This window comes from Diadema antillarum, unplaced genomic scaffold, assembly GCF_040938485.1.
Source record: "Diadema antillarum isolate AM-2024a unplaced genomic scaffold, OU_Dant_1.0 seq00000201_RagTag, whole genome shotgun sequence".
Lineage (NCBI taxonomy): Eukaryota > Metazoa > Echinodermata > Echinoidea > Diadematoida > Diadematidae > Diadema > Diadema antillarum.
Genome location: NW_027271261.1, coordinates 1,206,299 through 1,223,234, shown reverse-complemented (window position 1 = coordinate 1,223,234; position 16,936 = coordinate 1,206,299). Strand labels below are relative to the sequence as shown.

The following is a 16,936-nucleotide window of genomic DNA, read 5'->3' as shown; positions in this document are numbered from 1 at the left end:
CCGTTTTGTGCCAGTGACTTTGGACAGTAAAAATGGTGCTAAGGGGTTTTCTGTGCCAATCAGTACTCAAAGCATGCATCGGATGAAAGTCAGCTTGAACACAGAGTGGTGTTTCTCTGTGAAATCTGCAAGCGACACACAGCGACAGTACCTGTACTGTCCGCCCGAGTCACACAGGTAGATTTCCTGGGTGTTGAGCGTCAGCGCCGTTTCCAGCTCAGGCTTGTAGTGAATCACCGCCCCGTTCGGCCCCATCGACGATATGGTGGCAAAACTGAGAGACACAAAGTCCTCCTGCTCACTGTAGCATCAGTTTGAGGTAGCAAAATGAAAAAGACGGAGAGACAAATCTAGAATGAATTTATTGTGGACATTGTGCAATGATATCAAGAAGGGGATTGCGTCTACACAGCAATCACGCATCATGATTCTTTCAGCCCCTATTCACAGAGCCCTGGAAGCTGTTATTTTCATGAGGGTTTAATTTTCACAGATTTTGTGAATCACTGTAGGGCTGCCAATCTAACAACACCTGATTGCCAGCTGAAGCACTGGTGGAGTGAACAGGCATTAATGCACGTACGATAGCCTATGTTTCAAGTTGCAAAAACAACATCTCGCAAAAATGTCTGTAACTTTCTCATTTGTGAAACTAGAAATGTCGCTATGGCGACTGATGCCTCAGCCATAATGCATGATTCTCCCAATAGGCGTATAGTACAATGTCTTCACAATGTGTGATCCATAACAGTTTCACATAACTGGCAAAATATTGATATGACAGGTTTGTCAGAAATGACTTGAATGTTCACTTTCCTTGAACTGGGTTTGCTACAATTGTCGAAGAGTGCAGGCACACATATTTGGGGAATTGAGAATTTTTACTTGAATTCTGACGGACCCTTTTATAAGTTTATGCATTGAGTAATTTCCAAGGTATGAAGAAAGAGTGTCATTACAGTACAAATTTGATTTTTTTATTTTTTTTTTTGGGGGGGGGGCATTGAAACCTGGCCTTTCACCCTTAACCTTTGACCTTTGACATTCTGGCTGGAAATTTCCTGGAGAATCTCCATTAGGTAATGCATGTATATATTAAGTTTGAAAACTAATAATGCAAGCATTTCATATACTAGTGTATGAGGGAAATAGTAAAATATTGAGGAGATGACCTTGACCTTGGACCCCATGACTATTGACCTATGACCCCTAAATTCCCTAGATAATCTCTGCCAGTCAGTACATGCGTATGTACCAAGTTCCATGAAGATACGTTGAACCATTTGTGAGAAAAGTGATATTACATTTTCACCTAACCTTTGACCCTTTGACCTTTGACCTTATGACATGAAACTCTCTCTGGAGAATCTCTATGCAGTAGTTCATGTCTACACCAAGTTTCAAGAAAATACCTTAGGGAATTGCATAGATATTGGGGAAATAGCAACATTTTTAGCATTTGACCTTGACCTTTTGACCTTTGACCTCTTGCACGTTTGGTGAAAGCTGCTTCATCCAGTTTTGAGTTATCACGTAAACAGATAAACTTCAGGATTTGACCTTAATCTTTGACCTTTGACCTCAGTCCGATTTCACTAAAAAACTAATCAAGTAATTGTCTCATCATACATCATCCTCCCACAAAGTTTGGTGAAATTTGCTCTATCCAGTCTTGAGTTATCGCGTAAACGGATACAATTTCATGATTTGACCTTGACCTTGACCTTTGACCTTTGGCAGATTTCACCCAAAATCTAATCAACTAATTGCCCCATCATACTTTATACTTGGACGAAGTTTAGTAGAATGCGAGTCAATACTACTCAAGTTATCACGTAAACGAAAGCGGACGGACGTACGGACGGACGGACAACCCGAAAACATAATGCCTCCGGCACCACTTCGTGGCGGGGGCATAAATATCAGTAATATCAATCATGGACGGAAAGATGGACGGACCTACACCCAGAAAACATAATGCCATTGGCAACACTTTGTGGCGAAGGCATGAAATGAAATCAAATGGCAGTCACATGTTTGTGTCTTTCCTCAGACAGAATAAACCTAAGTAATCTGGCTCTTTAGTGCTAATAATTAGCTACAGTGTACATTGTGAGTTTGCGTGTTTTGGCCCACTTAGGGACCACTGTGGGCCACCAACACATGCTCCCATCCCATCCCATCCCCCCCCCCCCCCCCTTGATGATTTACGCCAACTTTGTGCATCTCAGCTCTTAAAAAATTTGCGAAATTAAAATGCACATAAACATTTCTGGTTTTACAGTATTAAAACTTGACTTGCATCTTAAGTTAATGTATACCTGTGGTGTAAGTTTTACGATCACAGCTCAAAGCTGTAGAGAGTTATTCAGAGCATATATTATATGGTGCTTATCAGGGCAAGTTGATTGACCTTTTGAACTCTGACCTTGTCGGACTTCATCAATATTCAAACCTGACTGGCATCTTTACGTGCTTTATCTCAGGTGTGAGTTTGGTAGTCACAGCTCAAAGCCTTGGAAAGTTATTGAGAGTAAACCACACTTCTTTGTGCATGGTGCTTACGAGGTAAAGTTCATTGACCAGTTGACCTGCACGAACTTGTCGAACTTCACCCATATTTAAAGCTGACTGACATCTCTAGGTTATGTACTTGTAGTGTGAGTTTGATAGTCATAGCTAAAATCTGTGGAAAGTTATAGAAAGCACACCACAATACTGTGAGTACAGTGCTTATCAGAGAAAGTTCACTGACAATTTGACCTTTGACCTTTTTGGACTTTACCTATATTCAAACCTGACGGACATCTTTAGCTTATGTAGCTGTAGTGTGAGTTTGGTGGTCTTAGCTCAAATCTATGGAAAGTTACTGAGTACAACACAATAGCGTGAGTATAGTGCGTATCAGATAAAGCTCATTCACCTTTTGACCTTTGACCTTGCCAGACTTCAGCCGTATTAAAGGACAAGTTCACCTTCATAAACATAAGGATTGAGAGAATGTAGCAATATTAGTAGAACACATCATTGAAAGTTTGAGGAAAATCAGACAATCCGTTCAAAAGTTATGAATTTTTGACGTTTTTGTGCAGTACCCGCTTTTTGTGTATGTAGGAATGGATATGGACTAGATGGAGATCGATCAGGACAAAAAGCCGACACAGCGCGATTGAACATCGCTGAGTGGACCTGCCATCCACGGCCCGAGCACGGATCAGAGAAAATGTGCAGCATGGCCAGATACCAGATCGAACCTAATGAGACTGAAGTGAGAAAAGCGAGTGGATTACGATTTTCATCCACGGCCCAAGCATCTTAAAAACATGCAGCACGGCCAGACTGCAAGGGAAAATCACGACATCGGACTGACGACACGAGAAACAGCGTACACCATACATCGATCGGACGATCAATCAGGACAAAAAGCCGACACAGCGCGATTGAACATCGCTGAGTGGACCTGCCATCCACGGCCCGAGCACGGATCAGAGAAAATGTGCAGCATGGCCAGATACCAGATCGAACCTAATGAGACTGAAGTGAGAAAAGCGAGTGGATTACGATTTTCATCCACGGCCCAAGCATCTTAAAAACATGCAGCACGGCCAGACTGCAAGGGAAAATCACGACATCGGACTGACGACACGAGATAAAGCGTACACCATACATCGATCGGACGATCAATGACGAACACATCGCAGAGTGACGACCACAAAAAAATCAGGACAACCGCGACAGACTATTTTGATTCCAAGGAGAGGATAATGATTCGACTAAGACCCGAGCGCGACTTCGGAAGCTTTGAACTTAACGACGACCAGTGTGACCCGAGGACGTGAAGCGACTGAGCCTCGAACAACATGGAGGACTTCCCGAATCGCGACCACGAATGACAACCAGGAGGAATTAGAACGTAAGTGAGTGAACATGGACTGCCCCGACTATGATTGAAAATTGATAGCATGAGATGGTACAATTGTTTCACACACATTCTACGTACAGACATAATACCGCTGGATGAGAAGACTACTGCAGTGTATGAATAACTTAGATGTCAAATGCGTACAACAATATAAGGAAAATATAAAGAGAATTTCACAAAATTCCATCTTTTGAAAAAAGTACACATTCCCCTGACTCGTTACCGACAAATGTTATGGGTAATATTATTCCCCCTGCCTTTAGAAAGAGGCAAGTCAAGTGCTCTTTTATTATGCGAAAAAAGTGAAAATATGTTGAATTTTCTTTTACATTTTCTTTATACTGTTGTACGCATATGACTCACAAGCTGTAGTAGTCTCCTCATCCAGCGGTTCCAACACAAAAATTTAAAAAATTCACAACTTTTGCATCGATTGTCCAATTTTCCTCAAACTTTCACTGATGTGTTCTACTAATATTGTTGCATTTTCTCAATCCGTATGTTTATGAAGGTGAATTTGTCCTTTAAAACTTGACCAGCATTTTCAGGTTATGTACTAGCCTGCTGCCCATGCAGTATTTTCTATCCCCAATTAGCAATAACGCCCTCTGTAGCTCAATAATGCCCTCTGTAGCTCAATAACAGAGACAGCTTTATACATACTTCCCGGTTTATTTTGGACAATTTGCATGAAGATCTCGATGCGGATAATATGCATGGGCAGTTTAAGTTCAAAGGGAACATTTTCCATTGGCTCTCTGAAGTGGCTGTCAACAGTACCAAGCGTAACCTACTGCATGTAAAAGCATGAAGAGCGCATTACATGCAAGCCATATTTTGGAATGATGGCGTGACAGACAGGCCAGTGGGTGGGGACAATGAACCTCACTAAAACCAGAAGCGGTGCCAAAGTTGCCTTGTCCTTTTTTTGTTCGCTTATGCAGATAGTGAACACAAGAGGGCGACATAAAAGGATACAGACACAAAAAAAAGGACAAGAGCCTTGTCCTTTGAGTTAACCTTGAGATATGTCCCTGTGGTGTGAATTGGTGGCTATAGCTCAAAGCTGTGGAATGTTAGAGAGCGTACACCAAATCGTTGATGAAGCCGATGATGACAACGCCTCTGCCGCCACCGATGATGACGATAGAAAAGTGATGCCTCACTTTCACCACGTGGGCGAGACAACGAGATAAAGCTTACAAACCACGTATACGACATCGCAACAGAAGATGAATGGCCAGATGGCGAATGATTTATTCATCTTACAGTACTTGCCCCACTTTCTGAAGGATGTCCTTCATAGGACAGCGAATGTGTTCCTAAATTGGTGGACACAGAAACCCTGTCCACACTCAAATTATAGATTAATACCTACATATACAGCTTCAACCCATTGAGAAACTATGATTTCTCTTAGATCCATGAGTCTCCTAATTCTTACGTAGATTTCAGACAGGGTCAGCTACATGACTCCCACCAATGTAGGTTCTCTCTTCTAATGCGATTTTTTTTTTAAAACTCCCCCACACGGAAGATTGAGACCTTCTCATTACAAGACAGGCACTTCAAGGAAAATGTCTAGCTTTCATAAGATGTGAAGCCATATAATATATCTCTCCTTAATACTACTTGTGGACGACTCAAACGTCTACCTCACACTCAAGCCCTTACATTTACATTTTTACATATGGCTCATATGCAAGGCTGACACTTGCACGACTTTTGGCCACGATTTTGTCGTGGCAAGTCGTGCCATTTTGGGGCACGAACTGGGAGGCTCTCGCACTGTTCACGACTAGTACACGCATAGTTCACGACGAGTTCACGACGAGTTCACGAATAGTGTCAGTGTTCAGTGTTCAGTGTCCACATTGACCAAGCTGGTACAACAAGTTCACGCATAGTTTGCGCAAAGTTAATGCACTTCCCGCATTGGCACGACGAGTTTGCACAATTCGGACGGTGTCATGCCGACTTGGGCACGCCATATAAAAAGGGGGCCACGCTGCGACGCGCATGTCGTGAACTACTCGTGAACTCAACGTGAACTGTTCGTGAACTAATCGCGGCAGTTTGTGACAGTCGTGGCATAGCAAGCACTGCCACGCACCCTCCCGCATCGTCCTGACGAGTTCACGAACAGTTTGCGCATAGTTCATGACCCGGTCGCGAAATTTTGTCGTGACCAAAATTTTGAACATTTCAAATTCTCGTCCCGACATGGCATGCAGTCACAACGGGTTTATGCACACTTCACGCCAGTTTACGACTAGTTTGCGCACTAGCACGACTCCAGTCATGCTAATGCGTGCCACAGAATCGTGCAAGTGTCAGCCTGGCTATACCCTTTAGTCTCGGAATTTGACAAGTCTACTTTCTAGGATCAGAGCACGAACTTTAAAAAAACAAACCGTCCAATCTTTAGCAATTCATTACATAGTCTGCCCATGCATATTACCTTAGACGGCACAGTCTTAGAAATACACGCCCATTTGACATTTTAGTATACAATAAACTTTCATAGAATTTTCATGTTGATAGTGTTTGTCAAACCATATGTGACCCTGCACCTCAAAACAAACAAAAAGTCGCCAGACATGACTTTTTAGTTGAGACCATATTCTCAAAGAGCAGACTTTAAGCTTTAAAATGATGTATAACTCAAATCAAATGGACTCTCCTAACCTATCTAAATATTGGAAAGAAAGCACAAACTCAGGAAATGTGTAAACTGAGAAAAGAGGCTCTAAAGTACAGTGTTTATTCAAGCGCTTATTCTTTACCAAATCGTGCTGGCTGTGCGATGAATGGGACAAAAAACAGGAAGTAAACCACCAGAGTAACAACAATGAAGGGATTATCAGATTAAAGTGAAATTGAGCATACCTTATTAACACATTCTGTCCATAATTAATGCCAACTTTCAAAGCAGTAGCACTATCCTTTCAAAAGTTATTAGAGTTGAAAGTGAAGAGTGTGGACAAGGTTTTTCAGAAATGAAAAAGGGATTCTAAAGACACACCTAATCACACTATTCTACCAAAAATGTTCGAGATAAACTGCTAAAAAAACACACTTTCCTGCCCGTTTTATGATACCAAATTTTAGCATAACGTAAAAGCAGACCCGCTCTTTCAGAAAATATGAAAAAGTCAAGTTCGGCTAGGTTGACCCATTTTACTTATTTTCAGTCCTCACGCAAAATCAGTGTGTGCGACTTAATGTTCTTTTTGAGGTGCACGGTCACATATAATGAAACAAAGGAGTCATGTTGCTGCCAAAGACAGCAGTGAAGGAAGTTTGTTTTGTATCAGGACAATTACTCCCCAAGGGCAATTACCCCCATTCTAAATACTGCTTAATGATAAGGTTAGGGTAAAGATTAGGGTTAGGGTTACATTTAGGGTTAGGGGTTAGGATTAGGTTCAGGATTAGGGCTAGGACTAGGGTTAGGGGAAGAGTTCAGGGTAATTGCGCAAGGGGTAATTCCCCAGTGTGTAATTGCCCTAGACCCAGTTTGTGGAGGACGGCTGGCGACTCACCAGGACAAAACACTCCCGATACAGCCTCTAAATAAAAATGTACAGGCCCAGGACAATGTCCATGCTGAGGCTGCTGAAATTGGACAGTGGCAGCATTGAGAACCCTGTGGAATCTCTGTCCCAAAGGGCCAACATACAAGAAATGTCACAAAGCTCAGAGACATTCGGCTGTATGCATAAAAAGTAGCAGTTGCTTGCAAGCAATTGCTTCAATCACAATTACAATCACATTTGTCAAGCAAAAAGATCTAGCTAAAGCAATTGCTAAAATACTTATGCGTATAATCTTTTGCATGTACTTCAACCTTTTGCTTTGCTTTGCACAAGCAATTGCTTGCAATTTTAACAAAAGGGACATCACGTCTGTGCAAACACAAGAACAAAAGCAGGTTTGAATACATGTATTTGAAAGGGCATGCGTGTGCAGAAACATTTCCTGACATTGAAGAGCAATAAAATGACACTCATACATGCAGATATACTCACAGACACAGACACAGACACATCTATACACACATACGTACTGGCTGATTCCCCCTCCCCTCCCCCCCCCCCCCACCCAAAAAAAAAAAAAGCAAAGCAAACTCACATATGAGGGAATCAGTACAGGTTTTACACAAAATCCAAAAAGAAACGATTACGCTGACGCCACCTTCATGCTACCTTCTCAGTTTCTCCAACATATCAGCAGCAGTCACTTCATTCAGATAACCCTTGGGAATCTGTAGTTGGTGAGAGGAAAATGCAATAAAAAAAAGAGCATTATTCGGAATCAGTTTGCATGCAGTGGTTGATACTATGTCAGGCAAGTCTCTGGCAAAACTTTCTTTTTGGTCAGGAGAAATGCAACAAAGTTTTGATGTGTCAGTACAACAATATTGTCTTGGCTCATGGCTATTAAATTTACCTGTTTCACCTAAAGAGAGTTTAATGATTGAAATTGAGTTTATGTACATCAGCTGTTATATGTACATCAGTCACGTATTTACAAACTTTCTGGTTGTTAATACAGTTTTGTAACTGTTAGAAAACCATTGTCTTAGATATAGTGTATTAGCTATAAAGTCAATTAAGAATGTCATTTGTCTCTTTTATCCTAGCCTATTCGGCTAGACTAACAGCCTAAGGTGGTTTTGATGGGGGTGGGAGAAAATCTTCTTATCTAAGCTTGATTCTCTTCTTCTTCTTTTTTTTTCAGAATTGTTTCTTAATGTTTTTCATGCAGAGACCTGGGCAGTGTATCATGAAATTTGTCAGTCACTGACAACTGTTTTAAGCTACTGAAATCCTTGCATTTGATTGGCTGAAAGCTAATTTGACAGTGAAAATCACTGAGAAAACACTGGATGAAATGCCCCCCTGCATCAGAATCTTGACCATACCTCTTGCTCCAGCCAGGCAAAGTACTCACAGAGAGCAACAGCATCTCTTATCTGGGAATAGAATGATAGAGACAAAGTGAAAGATATGATATCTGAAAAAAAGCATCATATTATTTGCACATGTGATTCCCTAACCCAACAAAGGAAGGGCCTTATCTGACCCCATATCACAGTCCCCCCCCCCCCCCAAAAAAAGAATAATAATAAAGATAAATAAATAAATAAATAAAAGAAATAGAAAATAAATAAATGAATAAATAAATAAATTAATTAATTAATTAATAAATAAATAAATACAAAATAGAAAATAAACAAACAAACAAATAAATAAATAAATAAATAAATAAATAAAATAACTAGAAATGTCGCTACGGCGACTGGTGTATGTCTCCGCCATAATGCATGGTTCTCCTAATAGGTCTATAGTACAATGTCTTGACAATGTGTGATGACAGTTTCACACAATTGGCAAAATACTGAAATGACAGGTTTGACACAAATGTGCTGAATGTTCACTTTCCTAGAACTAGGTTCAATTGGATGAATGATTAAAATGTCAGAGTGCAGGTATTTGGGGAACTGATGATTTTTACTTGACTTTTGACCCTTTTATAAGTTTATGCATTGAGTAATTTTCAAGGTATTGAGAAAAAGTATAATTTCAGTATCAAATGGGAAAATAGCATTATCTAAACTTGGCCTTTGACCTTTGACCTCACAGTTCCAAGGAGAATCACTGTTAGGTTGAACATGCATAAATATGTAAGTTTCATGATGATACCTTGAGTTACTTTTGAGATATGGAGGAAAAAGTGCAATTCAGCACTTTCACTTGACCTTTGACCTTTTGACCTTTGACCTTTTGGCAAGAAACTTCCTACAGAAGAGATATTGGGTAATACATGTATACATCAAGTTTAAAAAAAAAAACCTTCAGGCATTGCATAAATATAAGGAAAGTAGTGATATTTTGAGGAGTTGACCTTGACCTTTGATCCCTAACCTTTGAACCATGACCCCCAACTTCCCTAGATAATCACTGCCCATTGGAACAAGCATATATACTAAGTTCCTTGAAGATACCTTGAACCATTTGCGAGATATGGAGAAAAACATGAATTTTCAACCTTTTTTTTCACAACATAACCTGTGACCTTTGACCTTTGACCCCGTGACCCTAAAATCTAAACAAAGTATTATCCCCCCAGGATATACCCTCATACCAAGTTTGATGTAAAACCACCACACGGTTCTTGAGATATCGACAAAAACAAAACGGGACGGACGTACGTACGGACGTACGGACGGTCGGACGGACGACACGAAAACATAATGCCTCCGGCCACTTCGTTGGCGGAGGCATAAAAAAGCAGAACGTTACAGTATTTGCATGTTTCATGACCCAAGTAAGGAAGCGCCTTATCTGACTGACATCACCAAATACACAAAAATATGGTGGTTAAGATTTTTCTCCCCTTTTTAGTATTAAGTCACATTATGACGGAAAAAATTTCCAGCTTGCAAATGATTTGCAGCTCATTAAAATTAGGCGTTCCTAATCTATCATGATGAACAAGGAAAAGGTGAACATCTGGGAAGCTAGTTTTGTGGAAAGGGGCCTTAGAAGTTGAGGTTAAGGCCTTTTTCAAGATTCAGTTCAGTTCAGTTTATTTTATTTTAGCATGGAACTTGCTTCAGCCAATGGCTGTTCTTCAGCTGGTCCGTGCCCGATAAAATCACATATACATCATCATCATACATTATTTCTTTTTCAAGATTATTGAGTCATTACTCATTGTGTGTGGAACAAAAGCTAGATTCAAACTCCATTGCAAACACTGTAATGTGAGTACCATTATTATGTTTAATTTGGTACACTGCTTTTTGTCATTGTTTTACAGTATCAAAGTACAATTGTATCTACTGCTGGTTGTGTGGAAAGTCTCTATATGGATTTTGTGCACTCTTTCATATAGCTCATGAATGGAACAAGAAAAAAAAAAAAAACAGCAGCACCAATCTCATAGAGTTCTAATAAAAATGGATCTTCAAAACACTCCACATATGGGTAATTCTATGCTTTCATACTTGGAACACATGAGGAATTAACATTTCAATCAGAACACACACACAACCAGAAATTAACTAATTTAATCCACAATGCATATTTTCAGGCCTGCTGGAAAAATCCGGCTGTGTATCTGCAATCAGTCGTGATCAGATCTGAATCAGCAATCAGTCACGATCAGATCTGAATCAGCAATCAGTTGTGATCAGATCTGAATCAGCAATCAGTTGTGATCAGATCTGAATCAGCAATCAGTTGCGATCAGATCTGAATCAGCAATCAGTTGTGATCAGATCTGAATCAGCAATCAGTTGTGATCAGATCTGAATCAGCAATCAGTCACAATCAGATCTGAATCAGCAATCAGTTGTGATCAGATCTGAATCAGCAATCAGTTGTGATCAGATCTGAATCAGCAATCAGTTGTGATCAGATCTGAATCAGCAATCAGTTGTGATCAGATCTGAATCAGCAATCAGTTGCGATCAGATCTGAATCAGCAATCAGTCGCGATCAGATCTGAATCAGCAATCAGTCCTGATCAGATCTAAATCAGCTACTGACGCAAATGATCACTGTAAGTCGTTGCAAAATACCGAGGTCAATAGGTGATTATTCATTCACAGACAGCCTCATCCGTCGACTAATACGACCTCAAAGGATTGCTGCGTCTGTAACATTCCACTAAGGCTTCCCTTGGTTCTTGCTTGACTTTGCAGTACCATGGCAACACTGAAAGTGATGGCCATCTCTATTCCATATAACGCCAATGTCCATGTGATTCAGCAGACTTACATCTGTACAATCAGCCTTCAATGACATGCACTACTCTGAAAGATGCTGAAAACTTGAAGGACAACCTCAGCACCACGAGGCTGACAGATAGATTAAAACTTGTCCATGCTTTCAACTCTATTTGACCAACTTTTTCGCCATATGTAAAGTTTGTCCACTAGTTGTAACCTGTTCAGGACGGACTGATTTTGCTACAACACGCATTTCCCATAGACCCCTGCCCAAGTATACTTGAGACTTGTCCTCAACTGGTTAATACAAGATGGTTCATTATGCGCTCGAAAAGCATTGGCTCAATTGTCCAAGAATATCCACATCAATAGCTGAGGCACATTCTACTCACGTGAGCTTGTTTCATTCCTTGAATCTCCACCTCATTCTTCACAGCTTTGCTCTGCCAGATAGGGCTGTTGTGAATGTAACGATGTTGCTGCAATCAATGGAGGAAAAGGACCAAAAAAAAATGACAAATTAAAGAATCACTAAGAGTGTTCTGTCTATTTAAATATAAATTGCTTTTTGAAACACTACATTGCAGCTTTCAATATTGGAATGGTCACAAGAAGTCATTAAAAAAAAATGCTTTAAGTGTACTGTGAGATAGGGAAATAGTTTGATTCAAAAAATTCAAAGAATATACTAAACACATGGGTGGAGTAAATCAAAACTATGGTGACAAAAACAACTTTTGACAATTAAGCATGATTGTGGACAACGCGTCATTTGACACCACGGAACCTCGTCTACACTACCACAAACAATAAAAGACACGCAAGGAAGTTCACATCGGAATCGTTAGTGATGTTTCTATTTCATATCCATTTGTATGATTACATGTATGCATTGCACTCCTATACTGGCTGAAAAGTTACTGTAAGCAAAGCAGGCAAAAAGTAGAGCTAAAAGTCCATCTCAGCAAGCAACAGATTTTCCATCAAGCGTTTTTCAGATATCTTTTCTGACAAACTGTTATAAGCCACTACAATCCCTGCATCTGACTGACCGAGCGCAGATTTGTTGGGCAAAATATCTGACAAACCACTAATCTCCATAAAATGCCCCCCCCCCCCCCAAGTCTCTCTGATTCAGTCTGTACCAACCTTTGGAATGAGGTTGACCAATGCAAAGCTGGAATGAGCACTGATCTGGAAGACATGCAAGAACAAAAAAAAAATCAAAGAAAAAGATTAACCCTCAAATGAAAAACCAGCGTAATATCCCATCAACTTTATACCACGTATACTGAGCATATTGCCTACAGGACTACAGCTATTCGTGAGCATATATTACAATGAGTCATGAATATTCATCAAGGCCCTCAGGCGGGCAGCAACTGGTATGTCTGGAGAAGCAAGCAGGAAGCTCACAAGGGAGATGTTAGCAAGGAGATTCGAGAAATGGAGTCACAACAGTCTTATTCGCTTTGATCCCATGCTCGAAGCCGCCACTCAAAAATCCTTGAAGTATGTGTCAAACAGGATCTGCCGCTTAGATGCGAAGACAATTGACTCGTGTCTCATCGCATAATCACCAGCCACTTTCCAAGGAAGATATGTCTTTGTGATGGTAATTACTTTTCGCTATCCCTACTTACAAACAATGGGCGGTAGACAATGGTAAAGGCACGGGGGTGCGCAAATAGAAATTGCTCAAATATTGCTGAAATAGATATCAAAATTACTCGACTGTAATGTACGTGTCTGTACGCTAATCTGACATATTAATTTATAAAGAACTATACTTCAAGATGATATCATATTAGTTTCATTTGGCGAAAATAAGGAGAAAAGTGATAAAAACAGCTTTCCATGAGGGTAAAATTTCAAACACTTTCACAAAATACAGCTCAGATTTACACTTTTGCACATATTTTCGAACGGAATTGACTTTTGTTTTACATGTTTTATCATTAGGTAAAATTTCATTGCATTTGATATGTACACGAGCAGCATATACCCGATATTATGTTAGCGTTAAAAATGAATCTTCAGATTGCTCAGAAAGATGGCGGCTTCAAGCATCGAAGATCAAAGGCACAAATGCACCTGTGGAATTCTTTTGTCCATCCATAGGAAACTGACAGCTGAGTGAATAACTATAGTCAGTTGTAACTCCATCTCTCGAACCTCCTTGATGTTAGAGGAGAAGAAACAACAATCTCTCCTTTGCATCCTTACTCGATCCAATGGAGAAGTTATGCACTCAATCACAGGTGTTGATTGCTTTGACAAAGGACAGCATTTTTGTTCAAGTACTGTAAAAGTGGAAATTTTCGCGATGTTGAAATTTTCGAGCATTTCGCGCAACCAGAAACTAGCGCGAAAATAAAAGCACGCGAAAATTTTTGCTTGCCATAATGTTCCTGTGGGTGATGTCTTGATTCCGCGGATTTAAAAACATGCGATACTCTTTTTACCTGGCCAAGCGCGAAAAATTAGTCGCGCGAAAATATCCACTTTTACAGTATGGACCTACTACACATGGCCTATGAACAAATGTCCTTCTTTGATCCTTTCATCACCATCACCACCTGACTGTGCATCTCATTGAGTACATTCATATGTTTGGACAACGACAATTGTGTAAGCAAGCACCGTCACTGACCAAAGAACTTTTTCTCCTATTTCGGTTTTATTTGGCAGAGGTGCCTTACATTCAGACTGCCGTCAAATAAACACCAATGATAGGGCGCAGCAAACCTCTAAACATGACAAATTTTGTCACAAAATTGGTCATTACTGAAGTGAACACTTGTGGACACATGTGTAATGGTGCTTAATGGTATGATACACATGTCATCTACTGTTAATATCCTTATCTACTCTGTAACAACGGGCGAAGATGGGGAAAATTAGATTACAAATCATATTCAACCTGCTAAAAATATTTGCTTTTTCTTGTAAAGTACTTGCATTTTGTGACTAAACTTGCTTGAGCGATGATTTTCCAATGAAATTACAAGAGAGCATGCATTTTTCTTGATTTAAAAGTCAGAGCTATTATCTTCTGCGCATGTAGTTTTTTGCTTTCTCAAAGCGCTGTCTTGTTCTAGAATTTAAAAACTAAAAATTCAAAATTCAGCATTTAAAAAAAAAAAAAAATCACAAGGATGTTGAAGGGAAACCACAATTCAACACTCGCTCGTGACAAACAGGCAGCCACTCATGTGGAGGGTGGCCTCATTAACAGCTTTCTCTACTTCCACAAACACATCAGCTGTCCTGTTTAGAAAACATACAAGTCAGTATTTTCAATCCACAGTGATCGGGCAAGTACGGTCTCACCCAGGTTTTCTTTCCGCCACCCACAAACAAGTCAGTGACGAAGCGCTGGATGGCGCTGTACGAATGCAAGGTGACTTCGTGTCCGGTGTTTAGATGTTCTCTCACTGCTCCCGTCAGTTTGTTGTCTTCTACGAATAAACTGGTTCACATTCGCAAAGTCATTAGTCAAGTGAGCAGCATCAAAACAAAAAATTGACAATATTTACGAGTTGATGCCCCTAAACCATCATACTTTCTGAATGTCGAGGGGAAAACAGCTCACAACTAACGTCACAATGCAACTGATTGACAAATTGCCCTGTATCGACATAAATAAGCACTGAATTGATCGGTTTTAGTAGTAGCCATGATAAAAAATCATGGGCGTACATACTCAAGCGGGACTCGAATCCAAGACCTCCTGATCACATTTTTTATCATGGCTACTACTAAGACACTGATCGATTCAGTGCTTATTTACGTCGATGCAGGGCAATTTGTCAGTCAGTTGCAACAAAAGCATCTCAACGGAAGAATTTCACGTATTTGAATATCGTCACATTGTTGGTATGTCTTTGATGCAGGATACTCTTGAAGGAAGTGAATACAGATTGACTATGAAACAAGCCAGGTCTGTTGACAAACAACATTCACACATTCTAATTTATGCTTTGAGATATTAGGAAACAGAATCTAATGGTTATTCATTCCACCACTAAATGTTCCCCACTGGAATATTTATAATGTACTTGCACTCTCCAAAAATTTCATCTTAACTTTTGCTTTATAATAACATATCTCACCAATTATTGCAGACCTTGACAAAATATCTCCTCAACCTAATACCCGATGCTTTGCACATGGTGCACTAATATATGATATGCAATGAAATAAATAACATACAACATATGCTAATATGTATGTATAAATTTATATACAAAGGCTTGACATTTAATAGCTATTTTCTTTGGTGGATGACAATTGGACCACCAATTCGGCTACCAAAATCATCAAGTTTTTGGTGGCATGACAAAGAAAATTGGTGGCCCCCAGAGTAAAAAAGAACCTAAAAATCAAATCATAAAATGAAAATCTAAATACAATCAACCATAATAGAAATATGAAAATATTAATACATGAATAAATGAATATAAAAATATATGAATATATAAATATATCAATGTATAAATATATTAATATACAAATATATAGATATATAAATACATGAATATATAAATATATAAATACATAAGTACAGATAATATAAATATTCAAGTTCTACTTACTGCACACTGTCCATGGTGATGACAGCATATGCAAAGAATACCGGATTGTACTCAATGTCTGAGCCACGCAGATTGAACAGCCCTGAAATGAGTGAATTTTTACAGTCAGCTCCTTACATTCTCAGGCGCTGCAAATGTCATGTATGTACTGGAGCATGTTGGTGCTAAAAGTGTTATGAAAATCATTTTCTTTTTTAAAACTCTATATCTTTTTACAATCAGCATCAAATAGCTCTTCTGTCTCACTCCCTCTTTCTATGGCCAAGGTCACACTGGCAAAACTTTCCACAGTTTTGTTTAATAGTGTGACCACAAAACTTTTTACAAACTTCTTCCAACACTTCCCACTAAAACTAGGAAAACATTTTCCCAACTGTTGCAGAGTTTCACTCATTCTAGGTCAAATTACTTGCTTGTATATTGATTTATCCCATATTCAGTCATTTTTGTTGCTGTCAGAATTGCCTCTCTCTGGCTCCCATTTTCTCATCTTTTGGCACACTGTGGCTCATCATTGAGCATGCTTTGCGGGTGGCTGTTTTACATGCTAAAAAGCAGATTATCTCTGAAATGATTTTCTGAAAACTGCCCTCACCCGACCAAAGAAAGAAGACCACTATTAAACAGCTGTACCTACATTCTGAATGTAATGTAACAGACATCCATACATTGCTG

General features: G+C 39.6%; 1 pseudogene; it reads right to left on the bottom strand.

Annotated features, from left to right (window-relative positions):
• The window catches only part of LOC139728795 (xaa-Pro aminopeptidase 1-like), a 40,043-nt pseudogene that overhangs the window by 10,650 nt on the left and 12,457 nt on the right, over positions 1-16,936 (bottom strand).